This window comes from Paramormyrops kingsleyae, unplaced genomic scaffold, assembly GCF_048594095.1.
Source record: "Paramormyrops kingsleyae isolate MSU_618 unplaced genomic scaffold, PKINGS_0.4 ups31, whole genome shotgun sequence".
Taxonomy (NCBI): domain Eukaryota; kingdom Metazoa; phylum Chordata; class Actinopteri; order Osteoglossiformes; family Mormyridae; genus Paramormyrops; species Paramormyrops kingsleyae.
In genome coordinates this window covers 579,459-606,779 of record NW_027325969.1, presented here as the reverse complement: position 1 = coordinate 606,779, position 27,321 = coordinate 579,459, and the positions used below count along the sequence as shown (strand labels likewise).

Sequence of the window (27,321 nt, the reverse complement as noted above, 5' to 3'; positions counted from 1 at the left end):
AAGGACACCTGGACCAGGATCCAGCCCAAGGGGTTGGATAACCGGCTGCAGGACCTGAACTGGCAGTGTGTGCATGGTAAGCTGCCGGTCAGGGATGTACTGTACAGGCACAAGCTGACCAGACACTCAGGCTGCCCACGTCCCGAGTGCTCAGAGGAGGAGACCCTCAGGCACGCCTTTTGGGACTGTGGGTATGCCAGGGAGGTCTGGAGATCAGTGCAAGGCCTGTGCAGGAAACTAGACCCGCAGTTTGTGTTGTCCTACGATAAGGTGATGATGGGGTGGCCCCAAGGTCCTCAGACTCCCTTCCCGCCCCGGATGTGGCTGCTGATCAGCATGACCAAACGTGAACTTTGGAATGCAAGGTCGGCACTCATCCATAAAGGGGCAGATTTGAGGGCCTGGGGATTATATCGAAAGATTGTGGCGGACTTGGATTTCAGGATGGAGCGGGACATCATCCAGTGGGGCTATCACGAGGCCAAGGAAAGGTGGAAGGGCCTTCTGCGGCCATAGCCCCACTAACATCTTGGTGAGTACGAGCTCCATCCAGGAAGGTCGGTGTGGCACGTGAGTTGTGAACGCACGCACCTTATACTGTGCCTTTCTTGGTGGTGCGTTAATGTTTTTTTTTTCAGTGTCACACCATAAAGTTCACAAGGATCGGAAACCCTTTGCAATGGGATTTTAAGCCTGGGGGTGATTTTGAAAATAACCACTGACACTCAATGGTTTTTGATTAATATTTGCTTATTTATTGAATGTCTGGTGTGGTTTATGTATTTTATATTTAAATTTTAAACTCTGATATGGGCTGAATTTTAACGGTGTGTTAATGTCTTGTTTGAAATCCTTTTAAGGAGATTATAATTGTAATATTTTATTGATTGAAATAAAAATTGTAATTGAATTTGAAATAGCCGGAATGATGAGTGAAGGTTGGCCGAGTTGATGAAGCGACGGGTATCCAACTCTGACTGGTTTGAAAAAAAAAAAAAAAAAAAAAAAAAATCTGTTCTTATCAGGTATGAGTATGTGAGGAGGGAAGTGATGTACCTTGGAAAGGACAGTGGGGGGAGGGATGTTCCTGACTTCCCTCTCAAGCTTGACTGCCTGTTCTTCTCCCAGATCTGTGCACGTCTGGTGGCTCCCCTAGAACACCCCCACCAGTATTTTGTTCACTTGTGGCTGGCCCTGCCCATGAGACGTCTGTTGACGTCGTGGTCCAACGCCGGGCCCAAGGCGGAGACGCTGCCGACCCACTATCACCATGCTATTAAGTGGAGTAAGTCTCTTCCGGCAGGTCTCCCCCCAGGGACCCTCACCAGGCACCGAGCCCTGTATCGGGCTGTGCTGGTGAAGAGGGGAACCCGTGCTGTGCTGGGCCTGGAGAAGGACACCTGGACCAGGATCCAGCCCAAGGGGTTGGATAACCGGCTGCAGGACCTGAACTGGCAGTGTGTGCATGGTAAGCTGCCGGTCAGGGATGTACTGTACAGGCACAAGCTGACCAGACACTCAGGCTGCCCACGTCCCGAGTGCTCAGAGGAGGAGACCCTCAGGCACGCCTTTTGGGACTGTGGGTATGCCAGGGAGGTCTGGAGATCAGTGCAAGGCCTGTGCAGGAAACTAGACCCGCAGTTTGTGTTGTCCTACGATAAGGTGATGATGGGGTGGCCCCAAGGTCCTCAGACTCCCTTCCCGCCCCGGATGTGGCTGCTGATCAGCATGACCAAACGTGAACTTTGGAATGCAAGGTCGGCACTCATCCATAAAGGGGCAGATTTGAGGGCCTGGGGATTATATCGAAAGATTGTGGCGGACTTGGATTTCAGGATGGAGCGGGACATCATCCAGTGGGGCTATCACGAGGCCAAGGAAAGGTGGAAGGGCCTTCTGCGGCCATAGCCCCACTAACATCTTGGTGAGTACGAGCTCCATCCAGGAAGGTCGGTGTGGCACGTGAGTTGTGAACGCACGCACCTTATACTGTGCCTTTCTTGGTGGTGCGTTAATGTTTTTTTTTTCAGTGTCACACCATAAAGTTCACAAGGATCGGAAACCCTTTGCAATGGGATTTTAAGCCTGGGGGTGATTTTGAAAATAACCACTGACACTCAATGGTTTTTGATTAATATTTGCTTATTTATTGAATGTCTGGTGTGGTTTATGTATTTTATATTTAAATTTTAAACTCTGATATGGGCTGAATTTTAACGGTGTGTTAATGTCTTGTTTGAAATCCTTTTAAGGAGATTATAATTGTAATATTTTATTGATTGAAATAAAAATTGTAATTGAATTTGAAATAGCCGGAATGATGAGTGAAGGTTGGCCGAGTTGATGAAGCGACGGGTATCCAACTCTGACTGGTTTGATAAAAAAAAAAAAAAAAAAAAATCTGTTCTTATCAGTTTAATATCTGATACGTCCCCCATGGAGGGGACCACATATTAAACGGATTTTTGGAACAGGGAGCCGGAAGTGGGGCTTGCCCCGTCCGCTCCACGCATCGACCCGGTATTGCAGTGCTTCCGGGAATGGTGCACCTCTACTGCCCCCTGTTGTCGAAAGGCAGAACTGACTGACTGACTGACTGACTGACTGACTGACTGACTGACTGACTGACTGACTGACTGAGTGAGTGAGTGACTAATAGACTGAGTGCTGTGAGGGGGGGGGCCCTGTCTGTGCGTGGCCCCCGTTTCCCGCCGTTTTTCTTTTTTTTTTTTTTTTTTAAAGGAAGGTGACACACTGTTTGTGCGGTGGACAGCTGCGCTGAGGTAAGGCATGATGTCATCTTTGCCTTTTGAATTTCCCCTCATGTTTGTTAAAATGATTGCTGTCTTTTGAGAGGACAGGAGGACAGGGAGGAGTCGGGGCCCCGAGGACGGCGGCTGCGACGCCCCTGGGCATTCTACTCCGAGCGGGGGCGTCACGCAGGCCCGGCTAACGGCGACGGGCTTGGCGGCGGCCCCATATCGACTCGGGTCTCTCTTCATCCCGTATAAATCTTTCGCCTTTTACTAAAGATTTCCGTGGAGAGGGATAGCGATGAGTTCATGGTATTTTTGGAGGCTCTGCCCAAGCAGAGCTGCACTGCTGCTGTCAAAGGAAGACTGGGCCCGGCTTAGCGGCTGGCGTTAGGTGCCCGGTGGCGCGGCTGTGGTCTCCCTGGATCACGCGTGGACTCGCCGGGCGACACCTGCCAGAGGGGCTGGTGAGGGCTGAGCCGCGCCAGCTCCGTCGGCATCCCGCATGCCGGCGCCCGGCGGGGCGCAATTTGTGGGTATCGCTTCTCGGCCTTTTGGCTAAGATCAAGTGTAGTATCTGTTCTTATCAGTTTAATATCTGATACGTCCCCCATGGAGGGGACCACATATTAAACGGATTTTTGGAACAGGGAGCCGGAAGTGGGGCTTGCCCCGTCCGCTCCACGCATCGACCCGGTATTGCAGTGCTTCCGGGAATGGTGCACCTCTACTGCCCCCTGTTGTCGAAAGGCAGAACTGACTGACTGACTGACTGACTGACTGACTGACTGACTGACTGACTGACTGACTGACTGACTGAGTGAGTGAGTGACTAATAGACTGAGTGCTGTGAGGGGGGGGGCCCTGTCTGTGCGTGGCCCCCGTTTCCCGCCGTTTTTCTTTTTTTTTTTTTTTTTTAAAGGAAGGTGACACACTGTTTGTGCGGTGGACAGCTGCGCTGAGGTAAGGCATGATGTCATCTTTGCCTTTTGAATTTCCCCTCATGTTTGTTAAAATGATTGCTGTCTTTTGAGAGGACAGGAGGACAGGGAGGAGTCGGGGCCCCGAGGACGGCGGCTGCGACGCCCCTGGGCATTCTACTCCGAGCGGGGGCGTCACGCAGGCCCGGCTAACGGCGACGGGCTTGGCGGCGGCCCCATATCGACTCGGGTCTCTCTTCATCCCGTATAAATCTTTCGCCTTTTACTAAAGATTTCCGTGGAGAGGGATAGCGATGAGTTCATGGTATTTTTGGAGGCTCTGCCCAAGCAGAGCTGCACTGCTGCTGTCAAAGGAAGACTGGGCCCGGCTTAGCGGCTGGCGTTAGGTGCCCGGTGGCGCGGCTGTGGTCTCCCTGGATCACGCGTGGACTCGCCGGGCGACACCTGCCAGAGGGGCTGGTGAGGGCTGAGCCGCGCCAGCTCCGTCGGCATCCCGCATGCCGGCGCCCGGCGGGGCGCAATTTGTGGGTATCGCTTCTCGGCCTTTTGGCTAAGATCAAGTGTAGTATCTGTTCTTATCAGTTTAATATCTGATACGTCCCCCATGGAGGGGACCACATATTAAACGGATTTTTGGAACAGGGAGCCGGAAGTGGGGCTTGCCCCGTCCGCTCCACGCATCGACCCGGTATTGCAGTGCTTCCGGGAATGGTGCACCTCTACTGCCCCCTGTTGTCGAAAGGCAGAACTGACTGACTGACTGACTGACTGACTGACTGACTGACTGACTGACTGACTGACTGAGTGAGTGAGTGAGTGAGTGACTAATAGACTGAGTGCTGTGAGGGGGGGGGCCCTGTCTGTGCGTGGCCCCCGTTTCCCGCCGTTTTTCTTTTTTTTTTTTTTTTTTTTTTTTTTTTAAAGGAAGGTGACACACTGTTTGTGCGGTGGACAGCTGCGCTGAGGTAAGGCATGATGTCATCTTTGCCTTTTGAATTTCCCCTCATGTTTGTTAAAATGATTGCTGTCTTTTGAGAGGACAGGAGGACAGGGAGGAGTCGGGGCCCCGAGGACGGCGGCTGCGACGCCCCTGGGCATTCTACTCCGAGCGGGGGCGTCACGCAGGCCCGGCTAACGGCGACGGGCTTGGCGGCGGCCCCATATCGACTCGGGTCTCTCTTCATCCCGTATAAATCTTTCGCCTTTTACTAAAGATTTCCGTGGAGAGGGATAGCGATGAGTTCATGGTATTTTTGGAGGCTCTGCCCAAGCAGAGCTGCACTGCTGCTGTCAAAGGAAGACTGGGCCCGGCTTAGCGGCTGGCGTTAGGTGCCCGGTGGCGCGGCTGTGGTCTCCCTGGATCACGCGTGGACTCGCCGGGCGACACCTGCCAGAGGGGCTGGTGAGGGCTGAGCCGCGCCAGCTCCGTCGGCATCCCGCATGCTGGCGCCCGGCGGGGCGCAATTTGTGGGTATCGCTTCTCGGCCTTTTGGCTAAGATCAAGTGTAGTATCTGTTCTTATCAGTTTAATATCTGATACGTCCCCCATGGAGGGGACCACATATTAAACGGATTTTTGGAACAGGGAGCCGGAAGTGGGGCTTGCCCCGTCCGCTCCACGCATCGACCCGGTATTGCAGTGCTTCCGGGAATGGTGCACCTCTACTGCCCCCTGTTGTCGAAAGGCAGAACTGACTGACTGACTGACTGACTGACTGACTGACTGACTGACTGACTGAGTGAGTGAGTGACTAATAGACTGAGTGCTGTGAGGGGGGGGGCCCTGTCTGTGCGTGGCCCCCGTTTCCCGCCGTTTTTCTTTTTTTTTTTTTTTTTTAAAGGAAGGTGACACACTGTTTGTGCGGTGGACAGCTGCGCTGAGGTAAGGCATGATGTCATCTTTGCCTTTTGAATTTCCCCTCATGTTTGTTAAAATGATTGCTGTCTTTTGAGAGGACAGGAGGACAGGGAGGAGTCGGGGCCCCGAGGACGGCGGCTGCGACGCCCCTGGGCATTCTACTCCGAGCGGGGGCGTCACGCAGGCCCGGCTAACGGCGACGGGCTTGGCGGCGGCCCCATATCGACTCGGGTCTCTCTTCATCCCGTATAAATCTTTCGCCTTTTACTAAAGATTTCCGTGGAGAGGGATAGCGATGAGTTCATGGTATTTTTGGAGGCTCTGCCCAAGCAGAGCTGCACTGCTGCTGTCAAAGGAAGACTGGGCCCGGCTTAGCGGCTGGCGTTAGGTGCCCGGTGGCGCGGCTGTGGTCTCCCTGGATCACGCGTGGACTCGCCGGGCGACACCTGCCAGAGGGGCTGGTGAGGGCTGAGCCGCGCCAGCTCCGTCGGCATCCCGCATGCTGGCGCCCGGCGGGGCGCAATTTGTGGGTATCGCTTCTCGGCCTTTTGGCTAAGATCAAGTGTAGTATCTGTTCTTATCAGTTTAATATCTGATACGTCCCCCATGGAGGGGACCACATATTAAACGGATTTTTGGAACAGGGAGCCGGAAGTGGGGCTTGCCCCGTCCGCTCCACGCATCGACCCGGTATTGCAGTGCTTCCGGGAATGGTGCACCTCTACTGCCCCCTGTTGTCGAAAGGCAGAACTGACTGACTGACTGACTGACTGACTGACTGACTGACTGACTGACTGACTGACTGACTGACTGAGTGAGTGAGTGAGTGACTAATAGACTGAGTGCTGTGAGGGGGGGGGCCCTGTCTGTGCGTGGCCCCCGTTTCCCGCCGTTTTTCTTTTTTTTTTTTTTTTTTTTTTAAAGGAAGGTGACACACTGTTTGTGCGGTGGACAGCTGCGCTGAGGTAAGGCATGATGTCATCTTTGCCTTTTGAATTTCCCCTCATGTTTGTTAAAATGATTGCTGTCTTTTGAGAGGACAGGAGGACAGGGAGGAGTCGGGGCCCCGAGGACGGCGGCTGCGACGCCCCTGGGCATTCTACTCCGAGCGGGGGCGTCACGCAGGCCCGGCTAACGGCGACGGGCTTGGCGGCGGCCCCATATCGACTCGGGTCTCTCTTCATCCCGTATAAATCTTTCGCCTTTTACTAAAGATTTCCGTGGAGAGGGATAGCGATGAGTTCATGGTATTTTTGGAGGCTCTGCCCAAGCAGAGCTGCACTGCTGCTGTCAAAGGAAGACTGGGCCCGGCTTAGCGGCTGGCGTTAGGTGCCCGGTGGCGCGGCTGTGGTCTCCCTGGATCACGCGTGGACTCGCCGGGCGACACCTGCCAGAGGGGCTGGTGAGGGCTGAGCCGCGCCAGCTCCGTCGGCATCCCGCATGCTGGCGCCCGGCGGGGCGCAATTTGTGGGTATCGCTTCTCGGCCTTTTGGCTAAGATCAAGTGTAGTATCTGTTCTTATCAGTTTAATATCTGATACGTCCCCCATGGAGGGGACCACATATTAAACGGATTTTTGGAACAGGGAGCCGGAAGTGGGGCTTGCCCCGTCCGCTCCACGCATCGACCCGGTATTGCAGTGCTTCCGGGAATGGTGCACCTCTACTGCCCCCTGTTGTCGAAAGGCAGAACTGACTGACTGACTGACTGACTGACTGACTGACTGACTGACTGAGTGAGTGAGTGACTAATAGACTGAGTGCTGTGAGGGGGGGGGCCCTGTCTGTGCGTGGCCCCCGTTTCCCGCCGTTTTTCTTTTTTTTTTTTTTTTTTAAAGGAAGGTGACACACTGTTTGTGCGGTGGACAGCTGCGCTGAGGTAAGGCATGATGTCATCTTTGCCTTTTGAATTTCCCCTCATGTTTGTTAAAATGATTGCTGTCTTTTGAGAGGACAGGAGGACAGGGAGGAGTCGGGGCCCCGAGGACGGCGGCTGCGACGCCCCTGGGCATTCTACTCCGAGCGGGGGCGTCACGCAGGCCCGGCTAACGGCGACGGGCTTGGCGGCGGCCCCATATCGACTCGGGTCTCTCTTCATCCCGTATAAATCTTTCGCCTTTTACTAAAGATTTCCGTGGAGAGGGATAGCGATGAGTTCATGGTATTTTTGGAGGCTCTGCCCAAGCAGAGCTGCACTGCTGCTGTCAAAGGAAGACTGGGCCCGGCTTAGCGGCTGGCGTTAGGTGCCCGGTGGCGCGGCTGTGGTCTCCCTGGATCACGCGTGGACTCGCCGGGCGACACCTGCCAGAGGGGCTGGTGAGGGCTGAGCCGCGCCAGCTCCGTCGGCATCCCGCATGCCGGCGCCCGGCGGGGCGCAATTTGTGGGTATCGCTTCTCGGCCTTTTGGCTAAGATCAAGTGTAGTATCTGTTCTTATCAGTTTAATATCTGATACGTCCCCCATGGAGGGGACCACATATTAAACGGATTTTTGGAACAGGGAGCCGGAAGTGGGGCTTGCCCCGTCCGCTCCACGCATCGACCCGGTATTGCAGTGCTTCCGGGAATGGTGCACCTCTACTGCCCCCTGTTGTCGAAAGGCAGAACTGACTGACTGACTGACTGACTGACTGACTGACTGACTGACTGACTGACTGACTGACTGACTGACTGAGTGAGTGAGTGAGTGACTAATAGACTGAGTGCTGTGAGGGGGGGGGCCCTGTCTGTGCGTGGCCCCCGTTTCCCGCCGTTTTTCTTTTTTTTTTTTTTTTTTTTTTAAAGGAAGGTGACACACTGTTTGTGCGGTGGACAGCTGCGCTGAGGTAAGGCATGATGTCATCTTTGCCTTTTGAATTTCCCCTCATGTTTGTTAAAATGATTGCTGTCTTTTGAGAGGACAGGAGGACAGGGAGGAGTCGGGGCCCCGAGGACGGCGGCTGCGACGCCCCTGGGCATTCTACTCCGAGCGGGGGCGTCACGCAGGCCCGGCTAACGGCGACGGGCTTGGCGGCGGCCCCATATCGACTCGGGTCTCTCTTCATCCCGTATAAATCTTTCGCCTTTTACTAAAGATTTCCGTGGAGAGGGATAGCGATGAGTTCATGGTATTTTTGGAGGCTCTGCCCAAGCAGAGCTGCACTGCTGCTGTCAAAGGAAGACTGGGCCCGGCTTAGCGGCTGGCGTTAGGTGCCCGGTGGCGCGGCTGTGGTCTCCCTGGATCACGCGTGGACTCGCCGGGCGACACCTGCCAGAGGGGCTGGTGAGGGCTGAGCCGCGCCAGCTCCGTCGGCATCCCGCATGCTGGCGCCCGGCGGGGCGCAATTTGTGGGTATCGCTTCTCGGCCTTTTGGCTAAGATCAAGTGGATTTTACGCTCTTTTTATCGCTTTTAACGGACTGCGTCGGGTTTTTTAGAGGAAGGCACGGCAAACCTAATGCGTGACCAGTAGGTGGCTTGACCGCCGCTGCCACGGGGCGACCCGTGCCTTCCTTTTAGCCTTTTATCCCTGCTTTTATTTTCGTTTTTATTAGGCTGGGGATCCCGCAGTGGCTGGTGGCCTGTCCGCCGCCCTGCCGGGTGAACTGGTGTTTTTATTTTTTAGTTGCTTTTATAGTTTAGCATTCCTCGGCTCATCCCGGATTGGCGGACGGCGGCCGGACCACGGCGGACGTCGGGACCACGGCGGCAGGAGGACTCTGCTCCAGGAACGACGTCGGTGGACCATCCCGGATGTCGACGGCCGGCGGAGCTGCGAGGAAGCCCTTCAGCGGGCCGTGGCTGGTAGCAGGCGGTGGCCTGCGTAATACCGCCCGGTTCTGCTGGAGGGCCGAAGGGGAGGTAGGCACCTTCCCCGACCGCCTGGCCTTCATCCGGGAGGTGGCCTTCGGGGAGCTGGGCCTGCGCATGGAGGACATCCTGTGTGTGCAGCGGAATGGACCTTTCCAGTTCTTCGAGGTCACCCTGTCCACCGACGAGAGCTACACCAAGGTCCTGGAGCGGAGCAAGGAGAGGGCCCAGCACCCTCTCCTGGGACGATACACCGTTGAGCCGCTGTGGTGGCCCGACAAGCGGGTAATTACGGTACATTGTTTTAACCCGCATGTGTCCGGCGAAGCCGTCCGCCAGTTCTTGAACAAGTATGTGGACCTCCTTCCTGGCCACAAGGACATCCGGGATGAGCTGGGGATCTGGACTGGTCGACGCCAGTTCCAGGCCCGCCTGCGCCCGGACGCTAATGGGGCGGGCGGTTTTAGTCATCCCCCAGCCTATTTTAATCTACAGGGCAATAAGGCTTACTTGTTTTATTCCGGACAGCCTCCCTTCTGCCGACAGTGTCACACCTTTGGACATACTCTGGAGGGATGCGCCAACCTGCGCTGCCGCAACTGCCTGGAGCCGGGGCACATGGCCAGGGACTGCAAGGGCCCCCGTCGCTGCATCCACTGCAACGGTGAGGACCATCTGGCTCGTTCCTGCCCCCAACGGAAAACGTCATACGCCGACGCTCTGTTAGGCAGCAGAGCTGTCGGCAAGGAGAGTGGTGGGGGAGCGCAAGCCCCCACGTCCGGGCAGGAACAGTCGGCGGCGGGGGCAGGAGGAGATGCCCTGGCCGAGGTGGAGGAGGCCCCAGCGACAGCGACTGCAATGCAGGAGGGGTCTCCAGTCCTGGCTCCAGGTGTCAGCAGCAGGAGGAGAAAGAGCGGCGCATCCCCCCGGAGGAGGAAGAAGAGCAGAAGGGAGGCACAACCCGACGCATCCAGCCCTCCGGCTGCCACCTTGCCAGCAGTGGCGGCCGGGGACCAAGGCCGAGAGAGTCCCCCCTCCCCGACATTGGGGGCCCCCCATCTGGTGTGGGACTTGGGACAGTCCCCTGCGCCCCCCCAGGAGTACAGTAGTGTGCAGGACAAAGCAAATGAACAGGAGTACCTGGGGGGGCTGGAACTGGGGGGCCTTTTGGGTTTGACTGAGGAGGGGGGGCAGTAATGCGGTATTGTTTTTAATGGCTGGCTTTTATTATTTTAGTGTGTTGTTTGTAATTGTATTTTACCTTTTTAACATTTCATGGCCAATTTTAATATTGTCACCTTGAATGTCAGGGGTTTGAGGAACGTTTTAAAGCGCACATCTGTTTTTAATCAGCTGGCATCTTCTCCCTTCAGCATTTGTTTTCTGCAGGAAGTCCACCTCCGGGACCAGCGGGACGAGGCTCTCTTTTCACGACAATGGAAGAGGGGTAGATCCTACTGGAGCGTAGGTGGTGTCCACTCCTCAGGCGTCGGGATCCTTTTTGGCGACCGCGCCTTTGAAGAAGTAAGATCGTTTACCGTTCTTCAAGGTAGGGTTTTGGGGGTGGACGCCACATGGAGGGGACAGCGCCTCCGGGCCATATGTGTCTACGCTCCAGTGGAGGCCTCGTCCCGTATAACTCTCTTTGAAGAGTTGTCCCCGTTCTGTGTCACAGATCGACACTTGATTTTAGGAGGGGACTTTAACATCTCGTTGGAGGGTAGACAGGATGTCAGCTCTGGGCACTTTCGCCATTTTATTCGTTCCTTTAAACTTGTTGATGGTTTTAAGATATGCAACCCCAGCATGCCGGGCTTCACCTGGCACAATAGTCGCGGAGCCAGCAGTCGCATCGACTATATTTTAGCCTCACCCCCCGTTGTTTTTAAAAAGGTGTCCCTCTCCCCACAGTGGCCCACTGACCACTTGGCAGTGGAGGCCACTGTTTCCATAGACGCCCCTGAATATGGGGGTGGCTATTGGAAAATGAACCTGCAGATCCTGGAGGAGAGCGATTTTAGACACCTTTTTTTAGATCACTTCTCCGAGTGGCAGAAGGACAAGCCTACCTTCCCCTCCGTGGCCGAATGGTGGGAGAGTGTGAAGGATAGGATCCGAACCTTCTCCATGCAGTACAGCAAGCAGCGCAGGATGGAGAAGAAATTCTCCATTCTGCAGCTGGAGAGAAGGTTGCGGGATGAATACGCCGCTCACAACAGCGGGGGCACCATCGACCACGAGCGACTGCTTGATATAAAGGGTGAGCTGAGGCGCCTGCATGCACAGGCTGCCTCGGCCCAAATGCTCCGCGACAGAATGTTCTTTTTGGAAAACAATGAAAAGTGCAATACTCATTTTTTCCAGAGAGCCAGGGAAGCCCGGGAGGAGAAGACCTTCGACTCTCTCCGGGCCTTAAACGGCGATACGGTAACAACAACATCAGACATGCTGGAGGTTGCTAAATTGTTTTATCACAATCTTTTTAAGGTTAGGGACACGGACCCGGTTGCAGGGGAGCGGTTCCTAGACAACATCTCACCTTGCCTTCCCAGTGACATTCGTGACGGCTTAGAAGCCCCCATCACCTTGGCCGAGCTGACCGCAGTGCTTGGCAAGATGAACCGCCGCAAGGTACCGGGCCTTGATGGGCTCCCGGTGGAATTTTATTCCACTTTTTGGGATGTCCTCGGGCCGGAATTACTGAAGGTTGTAGAGGACGTTCAGCGCCGGGGTTTGCTCACTAGGAGCATGAGGTCAGGGGTTCTTTCTTTGTTGCACAAGAAGGGTGATCGTGCCGACCTTGGCAACTGGAGGCCCCTGACCATGCTTTGTGTAGACACAAAGCTCATCGCAAAGACCCTTACAGAACGCCTGAGGAAGGCCATGGCTCATCTGGTTCACAGCGATCAGACGTGTGGAGTACCGGGTCGATCGGCGACGTGGAACCTCCATCTCATCCGCGACGCCATCGCCTGGGTGGAGGACAGGAACCTCCCTCTCCTGCTGGTCAGCTTGGACCAGGAGAAAGCCTTCGACCGGGTAGATCACCGCTTCCTGTTTCAAGTATTGGGTAAGTTTGGCTTTGGACCCAATTACCTGGGGTGGTTACACACTTTGTATAACGAAGTTGGGAGCCATGTTGTTATCAATGGCTTCCTGAGTGACTTGGTGCCCCAGCTGAGTGGAGTGAGGCAGGGATGTCCCCTCTCCCCCCTCCTCTACGCGCTCTATATAGAGCCACTGGCGTGCGCCATTCGCGCCCACCCCGGGGTCGATGGCCTTCTTATCCCAGGAAGTCGGGGGAAAACTGTTAAACTGACCCAGTACGCAGACGACACCACCCTTTTCGTCTGCTCTGATCAGTCTCTCGGTCATGCCATGAGCCTTGTTCATGCGTTCGGTAGGGCCTCCGGCGCGACGCTCAACCTCAGTAAGTCGGTGGCCAAGTATTTCGGCAGCTGGAAGGCGAGGGAGGGCGTCGCAGGGGGTCTCACCCTCTGTGACGGACCTCTCAAAGTGTTGGGGGTCAACTTCCTTTCGGATGGTGCCGCCCGTTTGAACTGGGAGGAGCGGTTGGCGATCGCCAGGCGGAAGATCGGACTGTGGAAGTCCAGGTCCCTGTCCTTCCAAGGTAAGGTCTTAGCCTTAAAAGTGGATATTCTTCCCACCCTGCTCTACCTTGCACATGTGTACCCTTTGCCCCGCTTCATGCGCAGAGGCCTGACGAAGGACGTTTTTAACCTCGTCTGGGGGGGCAGGTATGAGTACGTGCGTAGGGAAGTGATGTATCTCGGAAAGGACAGTGGGGGGAGGGATGTTATTGATTTTCCTCTCAAGCTTGACTGCCTGTTCTTCTCGCAGCTCTGCGCGCGCCTGGCAGCTCCCCTCGAGCACCCCCATCAGCACTTTGTGCGTCTGTGGCTGGCTCTCCCCATGAGACGTCTGGTGGCGTCGTGGACCAACCTCGGCCCCAAGGCTGAGACCCTGCCGGCCCACTACAGCCACGCTGTCAAGTGGAGTAAGTCTTTTCCGGCAGGTGTCAAGACAGAGGCCTTGACCAAGCATAGAGCGCTTTACAGGGCTTTGCTTGGTCATAGGGATACTCGGGCCATGCTGGGCCTGGAGGAAGGCACATGGGCGAGAATCCAGCCTAAGGGTTTGGATCACAGGCTGCAGGACCTGAACTGGCAGTGCCTTCATGGTAAGCTGCCAGTCAGGGACGTCTTACATAGGCATAAGCTGACCAGACACCCCCGCTGCCCGAGGCCCGAGTGCAGCGAGGATGAGACCATCAGGCACGTGTTTTGGGACTGTGGGCATGCACAGAGAGTTTGGGGGTTGGTAGCGGGCCTGTGTGGACGTGTGGACCCGCAGCCCGGTCTGACCTACGACAAGGTGTTGAAGGGGTGGGACCCCAAGCTCCATAACCCCTTCGGCCCCTGGATGTGGCTGCTGGTCAGCATTACCAAGCGAGAGCTGTGGAATGCCAGGACCGCGCTCATCCGCAGAGGGGTTCATCTGGAGGCACAAGGGGTATTCCGTAAAATCCGGGCCGACTTGGGTTTCAGGATGGAGACTGACGTCATCCAGCGGGGCTATCACGAGGCCAAGGAGAGGTGGAAGGGCCTCTTTTGGCTTTAGCCCCGTGTTGTTTAGGTGGTGACGCTCCATTCTACAGGGTGGACATGACGCACCTTTCTGGAGCACACAGAAGGTACTTTGGGTTTTAGGTAAGTGTGCTTGGTTTTTGTGCGTGTGTTGTATTTCAAATATTTATTTATTTATTTTTTAAAATAATTGCATGTACAGAACTTATTGTGCACTACTGGTTGATCACTTTTAGCACGTGTTTATTAATATTAACATTATTTATTAACATTTTAACTTGTTTGATGTGCTTTGTGTTTGTGATTAACCGTATTTTATGCCCGAAGTCACAGATTTTATGTGTGTGAGGATGGTATATAACCCTGTTTTAACCCGACCCTTGTGTTTGAAGTTTGAGGTCTGCGGGTCTGTTCCTCTTTTAAGGTTTTAACTTTTTAATGACTTGCATTTGAGGTGACATTTTATTTGTATAAATGGCCATATCAATGTAATTAAAGGTTATTTGTTTGTAATTTTAATTGTTGATTGTATTGTTTATATATAGTTCTGCATATTTTGCTTGTTTAATTCTATTTTAATATATATTATTAACGTTTGGTTGTACAGGCATTGATGTGTATAACTTGGAAAATTTCAACCTTTTACATTGATGTTATGTTGCTTTATGATGAGTACTGTTTTTGCAGGAAGAGGTTGTTTTAATATTCCGTGTTGACAATGCCATGTTTTAAAAGTGTGGTTTTTATTCAATGTCTTAAATTGTTTGTGTTAATGTGTGTGCAGAACTGTTAAATAAAGTATTGGAAAAAAAAAAAATCTGTTCTTATCAGTTTAATATCTGATACGTCCCCCATGGAGGGGACCACATATTAAACGGATTTTTGGAACAGGGAGCCGGAAGTGGGGCTTGCCCCGTCCGCTCCACGCATCGACCCGGTATTGCAGTGCTTCCGGGAATGGTGCACCTCTACTGCCCCCTGTTGTCGAAAGGCAGAACTGACTGACTGACTGACTGACTGACTGACTGACTGACTGACTGAGTGAGTGAGTGAGTGAGTGACTAATAGACTGAGTGCTGTGAGGGGGGGGGCCCTGTCTGTGCGTGGCCCCCGTTTCCCGCCGTTTTTCTTTTTTTTTTTTTTTTTTTTTTAAAGGAAGGTGACACACTGTTTGTGCGGTGGACAGCTGCGCTGAGGTAAGGCATGATGTCATCTTTGCCTTTTGAATTTCCCCTCATGTTTGTTAAAATGATTGCTGTCTTTTGAGAGGACAGGAGGACAGGGAGGAGTCGGGGCCCCGAGGACGGCGGCTGCGACGCCCCTGGGCATTCTACTCCGAGCGGGGGCGTCACGCAGGCCCGGCTAACGGCGACGGGCTTGGCGGCGGCCCCATATCGACTCGGGTCTCTCTTCATCCCGTATAAATCTTTCGCCTTTTACTAAAGATTTCCGTGGAGAGGGATAGCGATGAGTTCATGGTATTTTTGGAGGCTCTGCCCAAGCAGAGCTGCACTGCTGCTGTCAAAGGAAGACTGGGCCCGGCTTAGCGGCTGGCGTTAGGTGCCCGGTGGCGCGGCTGTGGTCTCCCTGGATCACGCGTGGACTCGCCGGGCGACACCTGCCAGAGGGGCTGGTGAGGGCTGAGCCGCGCCAGCTCCGTCGGCATCCCGCATGCCGGCGCCCGGCGGGGCGCAATTTGTGGGTATCGCTTCTCGGCCTTTTGGCTAAGATCAAGTGTAGTATCTGTTCTTATCAGTTTAATATCTGATACGTCCCCCATGGAGGGGACCACATATTAAACGGATTTTTGGAACAGGGAGCCGGAAGTGGGGCTTGCCCCGTCCGCTCCACGCATCGACCCGGTATTGCAGTGCTTCCGGGAATGGTGCACCTCTACTGCCCCCTGTTGTCGAAAGGCAGAACTGACTGACTGACTGACTGACTGACTGACTGACTGACTGACTGACTGACTGACTGAGTGAGTGAGTGAGTGACTAATAGACTGAGTGCTGTGAGGGGGGGGGCCCTGTCTGTGCGTGGCCCCCGTTTCCCGCCGTTTTTCTTTTTTTTTTTTTTTTTTTTTTTTTTTTTTTTTAAAGGAAGGTGACACACTGTTTGTGCGGTGGACAGCTGCGCTGAGGTAAGGCATGATGTCATCTTTGCCTTTTGAATTTCCCCTCATGTTTGTTAAAATGATTGCTGTCTTTTGAGAGGACAGGAGGACAGGGAGGAGTCGGGGCCCCGAGGACGGCGGCTGCGACGCCCCTGGGCATTCTACTCCGAGCGGGGGCGTCACGCAGGCCCGGCTAACGGCGACGGGCTTGGCGGCGGCCCCATATCGACTCGGGTCTCTCTTCATCCCGTATAAATCTTTCGCCTTTTACTAAAGATTTCCGTGGAGAGGGATAGCGATGAGTTCATGGTATTTTTGGAGGCTCTGCCCAAGCAGAGCTGCACTGCTGCTGTCAAAGGAAGACTGGGCCCGGCTTAGCGGCTGGCGTTAGGTGCCCGGTGGCGCGGCTGTGGTCTCCCTGGATCACGCGTGGACTCGCCGGGCGACACCTGCCAGAGGGGCTGGTGAGGGCTGAGCCGCGCCAGCTCCGTCGGCATCCCGCATGCCGGCGCCCGGCGGGGCGCAATTTGTGGGTATCGCTTCTCGGCCTTTTGGCTAAGATCAAGTGTAGTATCTGTTCTTATCAGTTTAATATCTGATACGTCCCCCATGGAGGGGACCACATATTAAACGGATTTTTGGAACAGGGAGCCGGAAGTGGGGCTTGCCCCGTCCGCTCCACGCATCGACCCGGTATTGCAGTGCTTCCGGGAATGGTGCACCTCTACTGCCCCCTGTTGTCGAAAGGCAGAACTGACTGACTGACTGACTGACTGACTGAGTGAGTGAGTGAGTGACTAATAGACTGAGTGCTGTGAGGGGGGGGGCCCTGTCTGTGCGTGGCCCCCGTTTCCCGCCGTTTTTCTTTTTTTTTTTTTTTTTTTTTTTTTTTTTTTTTAAAGGAAGGTGACACACTGTTTGTGCGGTGGACAGCTGCGCTGAGGTAAGGCATGATGTCATCTTTGCCTTTTGAATTTCCCCTCATGTTTGTTAAAATGATTGCTGTCTTTTGAGAGGACAGGAGGACAGGGAGGAGTCGGGGCCCCGAGGACGGCGGCTGCGACGCCCCTGGGCATTCTACTCCGAGCGGGGGCGTCACGCAGGCCCGGCTAACGGCGACGGGCTTGGCGGCGGCCCCATATCGACTCGGGTCTCTCTTCATCCCGTATAAATCTTTCGCCTTTTACTAAAGATTTCCGTGGAGAGGGATAGCGATGAGTTCATGGTATTTTTGGAGGCTCTGCCCAAGCAGAGCTGCACTGCTGCTGTCAAAGGAAGACTGGGCCCGGCTTAGCGGCTGGCGTTAGGTGCCCGGTGGCGCGGCTGTGGTCTCCCTGGATCACGCGTGGACTCGCCGGGCGACACCTGCCAGAGGGGCTGGTGAGGGCTGAGCCGCGCCAGCTCCGTCGGCATCCCGCATGCCGGCGCCCGGCGGGGCGCAATTTGTGGGTATCGCTTCTCGGCCTTTTGGCTAAGATCAAGTGTAGTATCTGTTCTTATCAGTTTAATATCTGATACGTCCCCCATGGAGGGGACCACATATTAAACGGATTTTTGGAACAGGGAGCCGGAAGTGGGGCTTGCCCCGTCCGCTCCACGCATCGACCCGGTATTGCAGTGCTTCCGGGAATGGTGCACCTCTACTGCCCCCTGTTGTCGAAAGGCAGAACTGACTGACTGACTGACTGACTGACTGAGTGAGTGAGTGAGTGACTAATAGACTGAGTGCTGTGAGGGGGGGGGCCCTGTCTGTGCGTGGCCCCCGTTTCCCGCCGTTTTTCTTTTTTTTTTTTTTTTTTTTTTTTTTTTTTTTTAAAGGAAGGTGACACACTGTTTGTGCGGTGGACAGCTGCGCTGAGGTAAGGCATGATGTCATCTTTGCCTTTTGAATTTCCCCTCATGTTTGTTAAAATGATTGCTGTCTTTTGAGAGGACAGGAGGACAGGGAGGAGTCGGGGCCCCGAGGACGGCGGCTGCGACGCCCCTGGGCATTCTACTCCGAGCGGGGGCGTCACGCAGGCCCGGCTAACGGCGACGGGCTTGGCGGCGGCCCCATATCGACTCGGGTCTCTCTTCATCCCGTATAAATCTTTCGCCTTTTACTAAAGATTTCCGTGGAGAGGGATAGCGATGAGTTCATGGTATTTTTGGAGGCTCTGCCCAAGCAGAGCTGCACTGCTGCTGTCAAAGGAAGACTGGGCCCGGCTTAGCGGCTGGCGTTAGGTGCCCGGTGGCGCGGCTGTGGTCTCCCTGGATCACGCGTGGACTCGCCGGGCGACACCTGCCAGAGGGGCTGGTGAGGGCTGAGCCGCGCCAGCTCCGTCGGCATCCCGCATGCCGGCGCCCGGCGGGGCGCAATTTGTGGGTATCGCTTCTCGGCCTTTTGGCTAAGATCAAGTGTAGTATCTGTTCTTATCAGTTTAATATCTGATACGTCCCCCATGGAGGGGACCACATATTAAACGGATTTTTGGAACAGGGAGCCGGAAGTGGGGCTTGCCCCGTCCGCTCCACGCATCGACCCGGTATTGCAGTGCTTCCGGGAATGGTGCACCTCTACTGCCCCCTGTTGTCGAAAGGCAGAACTGACTGACTGACTGACTGACTGACTGACTGACTGACTGACTGAGTGAGTGAGTGAGTGACTAATAGACTGAGTGCTGTGAGGGGGGGGGCCCTGTCTGTGCGTGGCCCCCGTTTCCCGCCGTTTTTCTTTTTTTTTTTTTTTTTTTTTTTTTTTTTTTAAAGGAAGGTGACACACTGTTTGTGCGGTGGACAGCTGCGCTGAGGTAAGGCATGATGTCATCTTTGCCTTTTGAATTTCCCCTCATGTTTGTTAAAATGATTGCTGTCTTTTGAGAGGACAGGAGGACAGGGAGGAGTCGGGGCCCCGAGGACGGCGGCTGCGACGCCCCTGGGCATTCTACTCCGAGCGGGGGCGTCACGCAGGCCCGGCTAACGGCGACGGGCTTGGCGGCGGCCCCATATCGACTCGGGTCTCTCTTCATCCCGTATAAATCTTTCGCCTTTTACTAAAGATTTCCGTGGAGAGGGATAGCGATGAGTTCATGGTATTTTTGGAGGCTCTGCCCAAGCAGAGCTGCACTGCTGCTGTCAAAGGAAGACTGGGCCCGGCTTAGCGGCTGGCGTTAGGTGCCCGGTGGCGCGGCTGTGGTCTCCCTGGATCACGCGTGGACTCGCCGGGCGACACCTGCCAGAGGGGCTGGTGAGGGCTGAGCCGCGCCAGCTCCGTCGGCATCCCGCATGCCGGCGCCCGGCGGGGCGCAATTTGTGGGTATCGCTTCTCGGCCTTTTGGCTAAGATCAAGTGTAGTATCTGTTCTTATCAGTTTAATATCTGATACGTCCCCCATGGAGGGGACCACATATTAAACGGATTTTTGGAACAGGGAGCCGGAAGTGGGGCTTGCCCCGTCCGCTCCACGCATCGACCCGGTATTGCAGTGCTTCCGGGAATGGTGCACCTCTACTGCCCCCTGTTGTCGAAAGGCAGAACTGACTGACTGACTGACTGACTGACTGACTGACTGACTGAGTGAGTGAGTGAGTGACTAATAGACTGAGTGCTGTGAGGGGGGGGGCCCTGTCTGTGCGTGGCCCCCGTTTCCCGCCGTTTTTCTTTTTTTTTTTTTTTTTTTTTTTTTTTTTTTTTTAAAGGAAGGTGACACACTGTTTGTGCGGTGGACAGCTGCGCTGAGGTAAGGCATGATGTCATCTTTGCCTTTTGAATTTCCCCTCATGTTTGTTAAAATGATTGCTGTCTTTTGAGAGGACAGGAGGACAGGGAGGAGTCGGGGCCCCGAGGACGGCGGCTGCGACGCCCCTGGGCATTCTACTCCGAGCGGGGGCGTCACGCAGGCCCGGCTAACGGCGACGGGCTTGGCGGCGGCCCCATATCGACTCGGGTCTCTCTTCATCCCGTATAAATCTTTCGCCTTTTACTAAAGATTTCCGTGGAGAGGGATAGCGATGAGTTCATGGTATTTTTGGAGGCTCTGCCCAAGCAGAGCTGCACTGCTGCTGTCAAAGGAAGACTGGGCCCGGCTTAGCGGCTGGCGTTAGGTGCCCGGTGGCGCGGCTGTGGTCTCCCTGGATCACGCGTGGACTCGCCGGGCGACACCTGCCAGAGGGGCTGGTGAGGGCTGAGCCGCGCCAGCTCCGTCGGCATCCCGCATGCCGGCGCCCGGCGGGGCGCAATTTGTGGGTATCGCTTCTCGGCCTTTTGGCTAAGATCAAGTGTAGTATCTGTTCTTATCACTGGCCAGGTCCCCAGTGAAGACCCCGTTGGGGGCTGAGGGGCCCCGGGCTCAGGCTGGGCAGTCCCCGCAGGCCCGGGCCGGGGTCACCAAAAGGAAGAAGAAGGGTGACCCCAAGGACAAAACTAAGAAGACGAGGAAGGAAGCAGAGGAGGCAACAGGTACCCCCAAGGAGGCGGCGCCCCCAGCTGAGGCCCCTGTACAGGTCGTATCGCCCCCCGCCCCCAAAACAGAAGATATAAGTTGGAATTTGTCAATGTTGTCCCCAGCCCTTCCCCAGGAGGACATTACCTTTTCGGGCCTGGAGGTTTCACCAAACGACCAGGCCTACCTGGAGGACTCCATGCTGGGGAAAATTCTGGGCATGAGCGGGGAGGGGGAACAGGGGTCTTAATAGCTGGTTTTAGGGTTTATAGTTTTTAAAATTTTTATGGTTTTAATTTCTTATTGTTTTATTCTTTTTTTAATCCCCCCATGGCTGATTTTAAAATTTTTACTGTTAACGTCAGAGGGTTGAGGAACCCAGTCAAAAGGGCCGCGGTCTTTGATGAACTGACATCCTCCCCTTTCAATCTCTGTTTCTTGCAGGAAGTCCACCTCAGGGACCAGCGGGACGTGGCTCTTTTCTCACAAGCGTGGAAGAGGGGTAAGTCCTGCTGGAGCGTTGGTGGTGTCCATTCTTCAGGCGTCGGCATCCTTTTTGGTGACCGGGCCTTTGAGAATGTGAGTACCTTCACTGTAGTGCAGGGAAGGGTTTTGGGAGTGGACGCCACCTGGAGAGGTCAGCACATCCGGGCGATGTGCGTTTACGCTCCAGTGGAGGCCTCGTCCCGCATTGCGCTTTTTGAGGAGCTGGCCCAGTTTTGTGTCACTAATAGACACATAATTTTAGGAGGGGACTTCAATACTTTTTTAGAAGGGAAAGGGGATGTCAGCACTAAACATTTTAGGAATTTGATCCGCAGCCTCAACCTCTCTGATGGTTTTAAAATGTGCAACCCCACAGATCCGGGCCATACCTGGCACAACAGTCGTGGGGCCAGCAGCCGTATTGATTATATTTTAGCTTCGCCCTCTGTTGTTTTTAGGAAGGTTTTGAGGTCTCCACGGTGGTACTCGGACCATACATCGGTCGAGGCCACAGTTTCCATCGACGCCCCTACCTTCGGGAGGGGCTATTGGAAGCTGAACGTGGAGATCTTAGAAGAGAGAGACTTTAGGTCTCTCTTCCTGGATCATTTTACTGCGTGGCGGGGCTGTAAGGCAGCCTACGTCTCCACGGCCGCATGGTGGGAGAGCGTAAAAGAGAGGGTTAGAGCTCTAGCTATCCACTATTGCGGCCAGCGTAAAGCTAAAAGGCTTTACGAAATCCAACGGCTAGAGACCAGGCTGCAGAGGGAGTATGCCCGCCACAACAACGGAGGGGCTTTTAACTTTGAGGAGGTGCAGGCAGCCAAAGCTAAGCTGAGGGGCCTGCACGAGCAATCGGCTGCGGCCTCCTTGTTTTGGGCCAGGGCTTTGGAAAGGGAGGAGAATGAGAAATGTACAGCCTTCTTCTTTAATAAGGTGAAACTGGCCCGTGAGGAAAAGTGTTTCACTGCCCTCCGGGACCAAGGAGGCAACCTGGTCTCCGATTCGGCCCGGATGCTGGAGGTTGCTAAATGTTTTTACGGTGACCTTTTTAAGAAAAGGGAGACCGAACCTGAGCTAGGGGAGCAGTTTTTATCTAAACTCAAACCTAGTCTTCCCAGTGAGGCAAGGGACAGCTTAGATGCCCCCTTCACTCTAGCCGAGCTGACTGAGGTGCTAGGCAAAATGAACCGGCGCAAAGTTCCTGGTCTCGATGGACTCCCCGTGGAATTCTATTCCACGTTTTGGGAAGTCCTCGGGCCGGAGCTGCTAGAAGTGGCTGAGGACGTGCAGCGTCAGGGCATGCTCACCAAGAGCATGCGGTCAGGGGTCTTGTCTTTGTTGTACAAGAAGGGCGATCGTGCCGAACTTGGCAACTGGAGACCCCTGACAATGCTTTGCGTAGATGCAAAGATCATAGCAAAGACCCTAACTGAGCGCCTAAAAAAGGCCATGACCCACCTGGTCCATAGTGACCAGACTTGCGGGGTCCCGGGTCGATCTGCGACTTGGAATTTACATTTAATTCGGGACGCGATCGCCTGGGCTGAGGACAGGAATGTCCCTCTGGCACTCGTTAGCTTGGACCAGGAGAAGGCGTTTGACCGAGTGGACCACTGCTTCCTGTTTGGGGTATTGAGCAGGCTAGGTTTTGGGCCTAAGTTCTTGGGATGGGTTCATGCGCTTTATACTGAGGTTGGTAGCCATGTGTCGATTAATGGTTCCCTCAGTGATTGGGTTCCCCAGTCAAGTGGAGTGAGGCAGGGTTGCCCTCTCTCCCCCCTCCTCTACGCTCTATATATAGAGCCGTTGGCGAGCGCCATCCGTGCCCATCCAGGTATCAACGGCCTGATCCTGCCAGGGAGTGGGGGCCTGACGGTAAAGCTGGCCCAGTACGCAGACGATACCACTCTGTTTGTGTGCTCGGACCATGCGCTCGGTCACGCCCTGGGCTTGGTGCAGGCGTTCGGGAAGGCCTCCGGGGCTGCACTTAACCTTAGCAAGTCGGTGGTCAAGTACTTTGGCAGCTGGAAGGCGAGAGAGGACGTCCCGGGGGGGCTCACTCTCTGCGGCGGCCCTCTCAAGGTGTTGGGGGTTAACTTTCTTTCGAAAGGTGCTGCCCGGGTAAACTGGGAAGAGCGTTTGACGATCGCCAGGCGGAAGATGGGGATGTGGAAGGCCAGGTCCCTGTCCTTCCTGGGTAAGGTTCTCGCCTTGAAGGTTGATATCCTTCCCACCCTCCTCTACCTCGCCCATGTGTTCCCCATGCCCCGCTTCATGCGGAGAGGCTTAACTAAGGATGTGTTTAACCTTGTTTGGGGCGGCAGGTATGAGTATGTGAGGAGGGAAGTGATGTACCTTGGAAAGGACAGTGGGGGGAGGGATGTTCCTGACTTCCCTCTCAAGCTTGACTGCCTGTTCTTCTCCCAGATCTGTGCACGTCTGGTGGCTCCCCTAGAACACCCCCACCAGTATTTTGTTCACTTGTGGCTGGCCCTGCCCATGAGACGTCTGTTGACGTCGTGGTCCAACGCCGGGCCCAAGGCGGAGACGCTGCCGACCCACTATCACCATGCTATTAAGTGGAGTAAGTCTCTTCCGGCAGGTCTCCCCCCAGGGACCCTCACCAGGCACCGAGCCCTGTATCGGGCTGTGCTGGTGAAGAGGGGAACCCGTGCTGTGCTGGGCCTGGAGAAGGACACCTGGACCAGGATCCAGCCCAAGGGGTTGGATAACCGGCTGCAGGACCTGAACTGGCAGTGTGTGCATGGTAAGCTGCCGGTCAGGGATGTACTGTACAGGCACAAGCTGACCAGACACTCAGGCTGCCCACGTCCCGAGTGCTCAGAGGAGGAGACCCTCAGGCACGCCTTTTGGGACTGTGGGTATGCCAGGGAGGTCTGGAGATCAGTGCAAGGCCTGTGCAGGAAACTAGACCCGCAGTTTGTGTTGTCCTACGATAAGGTGATGATGGGGTGGCCCCAAGGTCCTCAGACTCCCTTCCCGCCCCGGATGTGGCTGCTGATCAGCATGACCAAACGTGAACTTTGGAATGCAAGGTCGGCACTCATCCATAAAGGGGCAGATTTGAGGGCCTGGGGATTATATCGAAAGATTGTGGCGGACTTGGATTTCAGGATGGAGCGGGACATCATCCAGTGGGGCTACCACGAGGCCAAGGAAAGGTGGAAGGGCCTTCTGCGGCCATAGCCCCACTAACATCTTGGTGAGTACGAGCTCCATCCAGGAAGGTCGGTGTGGCACGTGAGTTGTGAACGCACGCACCTTATACTGTGCCTTTCTTGGTGGTGCGTTAATGTTTTTTTTCAGTGTCACACCATAAAGTTCACAAGGATCGGAAACCCTTTGCAATGGGATTTTAAGCCTGGGGGTGATTTTGAAAATAACCACTGACACTCAATGGTTTTTGATTAATATTTGCTTATTTATTGAATGTCTGGTGTGGTTTATGTAGTTTATATTTAAATTTTAAACTCTGATATGGGCTGAATTTTAAAATGTCTTGTTTGAAATCCTCTTAAGGAGATTATAATTGTAATATTTTATTGATTGAAATAAAAATTGTAATTGAATTTGAAATAGCCGGAATGATGAGTGAAGGTTGGCCGAGTTGATGAAGCGACGGGTATCCAACTCTGACTGGTACAAAAAAAAAAAAAAAAAAAAAAAAATCTGTTCTTATCAGTTTAATATCTGATACGTCCCCCATGGAGGGGACCACATATTAAACGGATTTTTGGAACAGGGAGCCGGAAGTGGGGCTTGCCCCGTCCGCTCCACGCATCGACCCGGTATTGCAGTGCTTCCGGGAATGGTGCACCTCTACTGCCCCCTGTTGTCGAAAGGCAGAACTGACTGACTGACTGACTGACTGACTGACTGACTGACTGACTGACTGACTGACTGAGTGAGTGAGTGAGTGACTAATAGACTGAGTGCTGTGAGGGGGGGGGCCCTGTCTGTGCGTGGCCCCCGTTTCCCGCCGTTTTTCTTTTTTTTTTTTTTTTTTTTTTTTTTTTTTAAAGGAAGGTGACACACTGTTTGTGCGGTGGACAGCTGCGCTGAGGTAAGGCATGATGTCATCTTTGCCTTTTGAATTTCCCCTCATGTTTGTTAAAATGATTGCTGTCTTTTGAGAGGACAGGAGGACAGGGAGGAGTCGGGGCCCCGAGGACGGCGGCTGCGACGCCCCTGGGCATTCTACTCCGAGCGGGGGCGTCACGCAGGCCCGGCTAACGGCGACGGGCTTGGCGGCGGCCCCATATCGACTCGGGTCTCTCTTCATCCCGTATAAATCTTTCGCCTTTTACTAAAGATTTCCGTGGAGAGGGATAGCGATGAGTTCATGGTATTTTTGGAGGCTCTGCCCAAGCAGAGCTGCACTGCTGCTGTCAAAGGAAGACTGGGCCCGGCTTAGCGGCTGGCGTTAGGTGCCCGGTGGCGCGGCTGTGGTCTCCCTGGATCACGCGTGGACTCGCCGGGCGACACCTGCCAGAGGGGCTGGTGAGGGCTGAGCCGCGCCAGCTCCGTCGGCATCCCGCATGCCGGCGCCCGGCGGGGCGCAATTTGTGGGTATCGCTTCTCGGCCTTTTGGCTAAGATCAAGTGTAGTATCTGTTCTTATCAGTTTAATATCTGATACGTCCCCCATGGAGGGGACCACATATTAAACGGATTTTTGGAACAGGGAGCCGGAAGTGGGGCTTGCCCCGTCCGCTCCACGCATCGACCCGGTATTGCAGTGCTTCCGGGAATGGTGCACCTCTACTGCCCCCTGTTGTCGAAAGGCAGAACTGACTGACTGACTGACTGACTGACTGACTGACTGACTGACTGACTGACTGACTGACTGACTGACTGAGTGAGTGAGTGAGTGACTAATAGACTGAGTGCTGTGAGGGGGGGGGCCCTGTCTGTGCGTGGCCCCCGTTTCCCGCCGTTTTTCTTTTTTTTTTTTTTTTTTTTTTTTTTTTTTTTAAAGGAAGGTGACACACTGTTTGTGCGGTGGACAGCTGCGCTGAGGTAAGGCATGATGTCATCTTTGCCTTTTGAATTTCCCCTCATGTTTGTTAAAATGATTGCTGTCTTTTGAGAGGACAGGAGGACAGGGAGGAGTCGGGGCCCCGAGGACGGCGGCTGCGACGCCCCTGGGCATTCTACTCCGAGCGGGGGCGTCACGCAGGCCCGGCTAACGGCGACGGGCTTGGCGGCGGCCCCATATCGACTCGGGTCTCTCTTCATCCCGTATAAATCTTTCGCCTTTTACTAAAGATTTCCGTGGAGAGGGATAGCGATGAGTTCATGGTATTTTTGGAGGCTCTGCCCAAGCAGAGCTGCACTGCTGCTGTCAAAGGAAGACTGGGCCCGGCTTAGCGGCTGGCGTTAGGTGCCCGGTGGCGCGGCTGTGGTCTCCCTGGATCACGCGTGGACTCGCCGGGCGACACCTGCCAGAGGGGCTGGTGAGGGCTGAGCCGCGCCAGCTCCGTCGGCATCCCGCATGCCGGCGCCCGGCGGGGCGCAATTTGTGGGTATCGCTTCTCGGCCTTTTGGCTAAGATCAAGTGTAGTATCTGTTCTTATCAGTTTAATATCTGATACGTCCCCCATGGAGGGGACCACATATTAAACGGATTTTTGGAACAGGGAGCCGGAAGTGGGGCTTGCCCCGTCCGCTCCACGCATCGACCCGGTATTGCAGTGCTTCCGGGAATGGTGCACCTCTACTGCCCCCTGTTGTCGAAAGGCAGAACTGACTGACTGACTGACTGACTGACTGAGTGAGTGAGTGAGTGACTAATAGACTGAGTGCTGTGAGGGGGGGGGCCCTGTCTGTGCGTGGCCCCCGTTTCCCGCCGTTTTTCTTTTTTTTTTTTTTTTTTTTTTTTTTTTTTTTTAAAGGAAGGTGACACACTGTTTGTGCGGTGGACAGCTGCGCTGAGGTAAGGCATGATGTCATCTTTGCCTTTTGAATTTCCCCTCATGTTTGTTAAAATGATTGCTGTCTTTTGAGAGGACAGGAGGACAGGGAGGAGTCGGGGCCCCGAGGACGGCGGCTGCGACGCCCCTGGGCATTCTACTCCGAGCGGGGGCGTCACGCAGGCCCGGCTAACGGCGACGGGCTTGGCGGCGGCCCCATATCGACTCGGGTCTCTCTTCATCCCGTATAAATCTTTCGCCTTTTACTAAAGATTTCCGTGGAGAGGGATAGCGATGAGTTCATGGTATTTTTGGAGGCTCTGCCCAAGCAGAGCTGCACTGCTGCTGTCAAAGGAAGACTGGGCCCGGCTTAGCGGCTGGCGTTAGGTGCCCGGTGGCGCGGCTGTGGTCTCCCTGGATC

At 54.7% G+C, this 27,321-nt stretch overlaps 31 non-coding genes and 2 pseudogenes across 31 annotated transcripts; all 33 read left to right on the top strand.

The window, feature by feature from the left end:
* The first annotated feature begins 2,368 nt into the window (after nt 1-2,368).
* LOC140584193 (U2 spliceosomal RNA) lies at nt 2,369-2,554 on the top strand. The gene has a single exon (XR_011986185.1). It is a non-coding gene; the product is annotated as a U2 spliceosomal RNA (small nuclear RNA).
* Nucleotides 2,555-2,982: 428 nt separating this feature from the next.
* LOC140584660 (U5 spliceosomal RNA) lies at nt 2,983-3,096 on the top strand. The gene has a single exon (XR_011986622.1). It is a non-coding gene; the product is annotated as a U5 spliceosomal RNA (small nuclear RNA).
* A 195-nt stretch (nt 3,097-3,291) lies between these two features.
* Nucleotides 3,292-3,483, top strand: LOC140585178 (U2 spliceosomal RNA). The gene has a single exon (XR_011987138.1). It is a non-coding gene; the product is annotated as a U2 spliceosomal RNA (small nuclear RNA).
* Nucleotides 3,484-3,915: 432 nt separating this feature from the next.
* On the top strand, nt 3,916-4,029 carry LOC140584659 (U5 spliceosomal RNA). The gene has a single exon (XR_011986621.1). It is a non-coding gene; the product is annotated as a U5 spliceosomal RNA (small nuclear RNA).
* Nucleotides 4,030-4,224: 195 nt separating this feature from the next.
* Nucleotides 4,225-4,416, top strand: LOC140585177 (U2 spliceosomal RNA). The gene has a single exon (XR_011987137.1). It is a non-coding gene; the product is annotated as a U2 spliceosomal RNA (small nuclear RNA).
* Nucleotides 4,417-4,858: 442 nt separating this feature from the next.
* Nucleotides 4,859-4,972, top strand: LOC140584658 (U5 spliceosomal RNA). The gene has a single exon (XR_011986620.1). It is a non-coding gene; the product is annotated as a U5 spliceosomal RNA (small nuclear RNA).
* Nucleotides 4,973-5,167: 195 nt separating this feature from the next.
* On the top strand, nt 5,168-5,359 carry LOC140585176 (U2 spliceosomal RNA). Its single transcript, XR_011987136.1, has one exon. It is a non-coding gene; the product is annotated as a U2 spliceosomal RNA (small nuclear RNA).
* Nucleotides 5,360-5,775: 416 nt separating this feature from the next.
* Nucleotides 5,776-5,889, top strand: LOC140584656 (U5 spliceosomal RNA). The gene has a single exon (XR_011986618.1). It is a non-coding gene; the product is annotated as a U5 spliceosomal RNA (small nuclear RNA).
* Nucleotides 5,890-6,084: 195 nt separating this feature from the next.
* Nucleotides 6,085-6,276, top strand: LOC140585175 (U2 spliceosomal RNA). The gene has a single exon (XR_011987135.1). It is a non-coding gene; the product is annotated as a U2 spliceosomal RNA (small nuclear RNA).
* A 440-nt stretch (nt 6,277-6,716) lies between these two features.
* Nucleotides 6,717-6,830, top strand: LOC140584655 (U5 spliceosomal RNA). The gene has a single exon (XR_011986617.1). It is a non-coding gene; the product is annotated as a U5 spliceosomal RNA (small nuclear RNA).
* Nucleotides 6,831-7,025: 195 nt separating this feature from the next.
* Nucleotides 7,026-7,217, top strand: LOC140585174 (U2 spliceosomal RNA). The gene has a single exon (XR_011987134.1). It is a non-coding gene; the product is annotated as a U2 spliceosomal RNA (small nuclear RNA).
* A 412-nt stretch (nt 7,218-7,629) lies between these two features.
* LOC140584654 (U5 spliceosomal RNA) lies at nt 7,630-7,743 on the top strand. Its single transcript, XR_011986616.1, has one exon. It is a non-coding gene; the product is annotated as a U5 spliceosomal RNA (small nuclear RNA).
* A 195-nt stretch (nt 7,744-7,938) lies between these two features.
* On the top strand, nt 7,939-8,130 carry LOC140585173 (U2 spliceosomal RNA). The gene has a single exon (XR_011987133.1). It is a non-coding gene; the product is annotated as a U2 spliceosomal RNA (small nuclear RNA).
* Nucleotides 8,131-8,574: 444 nt separating this feature from the next.
* Nucleotides 8,575-8,688, top strand: LOC140584653 (U5 spliceosomal RNA). Its single transcript, XR_011986615.1, has one exon. It is a non-coding gene; the product is annotated as a U5 spliceosomal RNA (small nuclear RNA).
* A 6,017-nt stretch (nt 8,689-14,705) lies between these two features.
* Nucleotides 14,706-14,917, top strand: LOC140584198 (U2 spliceosomal RNA; annotated as a pseudogene).
* Nucleotides 14,918-15,341: 424 nt separating this feature from the next.
* On the top strand, nt 15,342-15,455 carry LOC140584652 (U5 spliceosomal RNA). Its single transcript, XR_011986614.1, has one exon. It is a non-coding gene; the product is annotated as a U5 spliceosomal RNA (small nuclear RNA).
* A 195-nt stretch (nt 15,456-15,650) lies between these two features.
* LOC140585172 (U2 spliceosomal RNA) lies at nt 15,651-15,842 on the top strand. The gene has a single exon (XR_011987132.1). It is a non-coding gene; the product is annotated as a U2 spliceosomal RNA (small nuclear RNA).
* Nucleotides 15,843-16,285: 443 nt separating this feature from the next.
* On the top strand, nt 16,286-16,399 carry LOC140584650 (U5 spliceosomal RNA). Its single transcript, XR_011986612.1, has one exon. It is a non-coding gene; the product is annotated as a U5 spliceosomal RNA (small nuclear RNA).
* A 195-nt stretch (nt 16,400-16,594) lies between these two features.
* On the top strand, nt 16,595-16,786 carry LOC140585171 (U2 spliceosomal RNA). Its single transcript, XR_011987131.1, has one exon. It is a non-coding gene; the product is annotated as a U2 spliceosomal RNA (small nuclear RNA).
* Nucleotides 16,787-17,201: 415 nt separating this feature from the next.
* LOC140584649 (U5 spliceosomal RNA) lies at nt 17,202-17,315 on the top strand. Its single transcript, XR_011986611.1, has one exon. It is a non-coding gene; the product is annotated as a U5 spliceosomal RNA (small nuclear RNA).
* Nucleotides 17,316-17,510: 195 nt separating this feature from the next.
* LOC140585170 (U2 spliceosomal RNA) lies at nt 17,511-17,702 on the top strand. The gene has a single exon (XR_011987130.1). It is a non-coding gene; the product is annotated as a U2 spliceosomal RNA (small nuclear RNA).
* Nucleotides 17,703-18,117: 415 nt separating this feature from the next.
* LOC140584648 (U5 spliceosomal RNA) lies at nt 18,118-18,231 on the top strand. The gene has a single exon (XR_011986610.1). It is a non-coding gene; the product is annotated as a U5 spliceosomal RNA (small nuclear RNA).
* Nucleotides 18,232-18,426: 195 nt separating this feature from the next.
* LOC140585168 (U2 spliceosomal RNA) lies at nt 18,427-18,618 on the top strand. The gene has a single exon (XR_011987128.1). It is a non-coding gene; the product is annotated as a U2 spliceosomal RNA (small nuclear RNA).
* A 429-nt stretch (nt 18,619-19,047) lies between these two features.
* Nucleotides 19,048-19,161, top strand: LOC140584647 (U5 spliceosomal RNA). The gene has a single exon (XR_011986609.1). It is a non-coding gene; the product is annotated as a U5 spliceosomal RNA (small nuclear RNA).
* Nucleotides 19,162-19,356: 195 nt separating this feature from the next.
* Nucleotides 19,357-19,548, top strand: LOC140585167 (U2 spliceosomal RNA). Its single transcript, XR_011987127.1, has one exon. It is a non-coding gene; the product is annotated as a U2 spliceosomal RNA (small nuclear RNA).
* A 428-nt stretch (nt 19,549-19,976) lies between these two features.
* Nucleotides 19,977-20,090, top strand: LOC140584646 (U5 spliceosomal RNA). The gene has a single exon (XR_011986608.1). It is a non-coding gene; the product is annotated as a U5 spliceosomal RNA (small nuclear RNA).
* A 195-nt stretch (nt 20,091-20,285) lies between these two features.
* Nucleotides 20,286-20,404, top strand: LOC140584238 (U2 spliceosomal RNA; annotated as a pseudogene).
* Nucleotides 20,405-24,617: 4,213 nt separating this feature from the next.
* LOC140584224 (U2 spliceosomal RNA) lies at nt 24,618-24,811 on the top strand. The gene has a single exon (XR_011986201.1). It is a non-coding gene; the product is annotated as a U2 spliceosomal RNA (small nuclear RNA).
* Nucleotides 24,812-25,251: 440 nt separating this feature from the next.
* Nucleotides 25,252-25,365, top strand: LOC140584645 (U5 spliceosomal RNA). The gene has a single exon (XR_011986607.1). It is a non-coding gene; the product is annotated as a U5 spliceosomal RNA (small nuclear RNA).
* Nucleotides 25,366-25,560: 195 nt separating this feature from the next.
* Nucleotides 25,561-25,752, top strand: LOC140585166 (U2 spliceosomal RNA). The gene has a single exon (XR_011987126.1). It is a non-coding gene; the product is annotated as a U2 spliceosomal RNA (small nuclear RNA).
* A 454-nt stretch (nt 25,753-26,206) lies between these two features.
* Nucleotides 26,207-26,320, top strand: LOC140584644 (U5 spliceosomal RNA). Its single transcript, XR_011986606.1, has one exon. It is a non-coding gene; the product is annotated as a U5 spliceosomal RNA (small nuclear RNA).
* Nucleotides 26,321-26,515: 195 nt separating this feature from the next.
* LOC140585165 (U2 spliceosomal RNA) lies at nt 26,516-26,707 on the top strand. The gene has a single exon (XR_011987125.1). It is a non-coding gene; the product is annotated as a U2 spliceosomal RNA (small nuclear RNA).
* Nucleotides 26,708-27,122: 415 nt separating this feature from the next.
* On the top strand, nt 27,123-27,236 carry LOC140584643 (U5 spliceosomal RNA). Its single transcript, XR_011986605.1, has one exon. It is a non-coding gene; the product is annotated as a U5 spliceosomal RNA (small nuclear RNA).
* The last annotated feature ends 85 nt before the right edge of the window (nt 27,237-27,321 follow it).